Source organism: Sinocyclocheilus anshuiensis, unplaced genomic scaffold, assembly GCF_001515605.1.
Source record: "Sinocyclocheilus anshuiensis isolate Anshui unplaced genomic scaffold, SAMN03320099.WGS_v1.1 scaffold728, whole genome shotgun sequence".
In the NCBI taxonomy this organism is placed as follows: Eukaryota; Metazoa; Chordata; class Actinopteri; order Cypriniformes; family Cyprinidae; genus Sinocyclocheilus; species Sinocyclocheilus anshuiensis.
The window spans coordinates 1,207,083-1,210,973 of record NW_015555767.1 but is presented as its reverse complement, the minus strand read 5'-3'; the positions used below and the strand labels follow the sequence as shown (position 1 = coordinate 1,210,973).

The 3,891-nt window shown below is 44.2% G+C and overlaps 1 pseudogene; it reads left to right on the top strand.

Annotated features, from left to right (window-relative positions):
• Window positions 1–249: 249 nt before the first annotated feature.
• LOC107674190 (prostaglandin D2 receptor 2-like) lies at window positions 250–2,472 on the top strand (annotated as a pseudogene).
• Window positions 2,473–3,891: the final 1,419 nt, after the last annotated feature.

The window sequence follows — 3,891 nt, the reverse complement described above, 5'->3', positions numbered from 1 at the left end:
CCCTTTAGGTACAAAGGCTGATCTTTTGAAAAGGTACCATCCCAGTGACAGCTTTTGTACCTTTTCTTGTATTCAAAACAACACTTGGTTGAAGATCCTACAGACGTTCAACTTCAAGATACATACAGTACATGAACACACACACACACACACACACACACACACACACATAATGAAGGTTTCATTGATATGCTTCATTGCAGAAGGCTGTAATAAAATATATTTTTTCTGTCTTTTTTTGTGACAGCAATGACTTCCTCATTCCCTTCTAATTCCACCCTCAGCCCATCATCCCCATCAGAGCTCCTCTGCCCCCTTCTGCAGACAATGATCAGTAACACCTTAAACAAAGACACTGGTGTGAACTTGGCAGTGCACGGTGTGGTATCCGCTCTGGGGATCCTGGAAAATGGACTGGTGCTGTCGGTGCTTGGTTTCCGTCTTCAACGCAAGATGGTTGCTGCAGTATCAGAATCAGAATCAGAATGAGCTTTATTGCCAAGTATGTTTAAGCAGCAACACGGCTTTAAGAAAAGTTTGGACACAAGAAATGGAGCAAATTTTTAAAAACAGATCATCACGCAAACAGCTTGCAGCACTAATTTCTTTTCTACGTCCATTTTCAAATAAACAAATCCTGTTTCACTTGTTGTTTTGCGTCATTCCAGTTCCACTTCTCACGTGTGTTTTCATGACAAAACTTGGTTTGGGGACCGTGTAGAGTCATTGGGTGACAGAGTTGTTGTCAGCTCGTGTATTGTGTGGAGCCCTGTTGCGGATCATTTATGTAGTGTCGCGTAATGTGAACACCACAACGACTTCCAAGACAGACAGCAAGTCATGTAGTCTGAACAGCACAGCGATCTGCCCACGTTTTAAATCATGTAGTGTGAACTAGGCTTTAGCGGTTTAAGCTGGAGATGGCATGGGGGGAAAAACTTTTATGCCTAGATGTTCTAGTGCACAGAGATCTGTAACTGTCTGCCAGACAGTTATTGAAGTGCACAGAACAGACTCGATGACGGCTGAGTAGAACTGTTTCAGCAGCTCCTGTAGAAGGTTGAATTTCCTCAGCTGGCAAAGGAAGTACAACCTCTGCTGGGCCTTTTTAACAGTGGAGTCAATGTGAGTGTCCCACTTCAGGTCCTGAGAGATGGTGGTGCCCAGAAACCTGAATGACTCCACTGCCGTTACAGTGCTATCCATGATGGTGAGTGGGTGGAGTGCAGGGGGGTTCCTCCTGAAGTCCACGATCATCTCCACAGTTTTGAGGGTGTTCAGCTCCAAGTTATTAAGACTGCACCAGACAGCCAGCTCTTTAACATCCTGTCTGTAAGCAGACTCGTCTCCATCCTTGATGAGACCGATGACTGTAGTGTCATCTGCATACTTCTGTAGTGTCAAACTGCATCCTACCACGTATGGGTCCTCAATCTGGCACTGTCTGACTTCCTAACCACGCTAACCTTGCCGCTTTTCACTCATTACCTATTTATGAACCACAGCTGGGAGTTGGGCGGCCCTTTGTGTGGAGCCCAGGCCACCATTTTGTTTCCTCAACGTGTTTATTTCTGCCTTCCTGCTGACTGTGATATCGTTGGACCGTTGTCTGATGGTGACTAAGCCTGTTTGGACTCAGAACCATCACACTGTGTCAGCAGCATGGAAGATCTGCGGTCTAGGATGGGCTTGGGCAGCAGTTAATGCATTTCCGTATTTCATGTTCCGTTCTGTTGTGGATAAGCAGGATGGCCGCAAACTCTGCTATCACAATTTTGCACTCTATTCCTCCTCAAACACACTACACACAGACTGTAAGGTGCGTCAGGCAGCGACGGCAGTGTCCAAAGTCTTGCTGGCGTTTGTCATACCGCTGGTTGTCATCGCCGTCAGTTATACTTCCATTGTTCAAGAACTGCGAGCTCGCAGGAAGAGGCTTGAGAGTAGATGGCAGGGTGCGAGCAATTGCAAACAGAGATCCTCAAAATTCTTAAGAAGTCTGTCTTCATCAGCGTTCGACTCTCGGAAAGTTTTACGAAGATGGTCATCTCGGTGATCGCAACTTTTATTCTCTGCTGGGTGCCCTACCACGTCTTCTGCTTGCTGGAGGTGACGGCTCAGTACAAGACAGAGATTGTGGAGTTTGTGGAGTTGTCCTTACCTGTCGCGACAACATTCACCTTCCTGAACTCTGTATTGAACCCCATTATCTACAGTTTTAGCTGTCCAAACTTCTGCACTCGAATCCGTCAAAGTTTGGGGGCTCTTTTCGAGGGGCTGGTGGAGGAAGCTGGACCCTTAGTACGGGTTACAGAAAGGATGAGGAAAAAAGATTAATTGTTCCCCTCTTCACCCAGCTCTCCCACCACCACCAGAATCAACCGTGTCCAGCGTGGCTTACAGGGCTCCATCAACCTCTTTGGCTTTAAAAATTGCCCCACAAATGAGGGAGAGAGGGACGACAAAATGTGACTTTATGATGTGGAATAACATCCTGGTACTGATGACTGATGTTTCTGAGTGAACTGCGGTCTACCGTCTACCAACCAAGGTCACAATCATGGGATGGCCTCATAAACCTTTATCTTTTCTATGTCTCTTTGCTACACTGGGATTGATTTAAACCATAGTCATGCTGGATTACCTCTGAGGTTGTTGTGATTTTGAGAATATTAAAGAGAGTATGTCCTTGCCACTAGTAAACACAAATGAACTAAAAACAAAAGTCCCTCAGACACACACAACACAAATCAACATGACCCATATTCCTGTTTCTGTTCTCTCACATTGTTCGGATTACTGACTATATACATATATATAACTCAGCAAAAAAGAAAGAAAAGCCCCTTTTTCAGGATGCTGTATTTTAAAGATAATTTTATAAAATCCAAATAAACTTTACAGGTCTTTATTGGAAAGGGTTTAAATGGGTCAAATTACCATAATCGGAGCTTCAGCTTTAAACATAAATGTAAAGACAGTATAATGTCCTTAGTTTTACCATCAGTTCAAGCCCGAAAGGGGAACATAGTCACGTGACAGACACAGTGATGATGCTCGTATGTATTTGCAGTACACAAGCCGCGATTAAGAAAGCTGACTCCACTGTGATGTTACCCTGTCTCTCTCTCACGCACACACACACGACGCGATACTCTACACGGCACACAACTCCGCATTTGAACAGTAAATAGCAAATACTTAAACTATTAAGAAAACATACTTACAGTAGCTGATTCAGAATAAGCACCAGATTGTCATAGCAAGATTATTTAGAAATAGCCTTTGCACAGCCAGCCTTGTAGGCTACTCTCCTAGGTTCACAAAACTGTTGTCCATAAAATGCGTTGCACAAATTCGAACATCAGGGTTGGGCTGTTCTCAGGGGCGCCCGGGGCGCCGCCCCCCCCCCTAATGAACAGGTTAGTAATTTCCACGAGTACAAATCTTAATGTTTAAGCATATAATGATATTCTAGGGCAGGGCGGTCCAAACTCAGTCCTGGAGGGCCGGTGTCCTGAAGAGTTTAGCTCCAACCCCAATTAAACACACCTGAACCAGCTAATCAAGCTCCCAAAAACTCATCATCACCAAACACCAATGACTTGTACATACATATGGACAAAAGTATTGGGACACCCCCTTCTTTAGAACAGAAAAAGGCACTTCCAAAACTGTGGCAACAAAGATGGAAACATAATTCATGTATTTAAAATTGTATTTCCAGTTTTGGAAGTGTCTAAAATTATTCATTTGTTTTAGACGATTCATCGAAAATGTTCAATGCCCAAATGTTCACACAAAGAAAGAAGGCGTAACTTTGTTGCTGCCACCGCCATGTTGTGAAGATGCTGTGTGTTTCGTTGCGAAAGCGTAAATACTTTGTTTGGC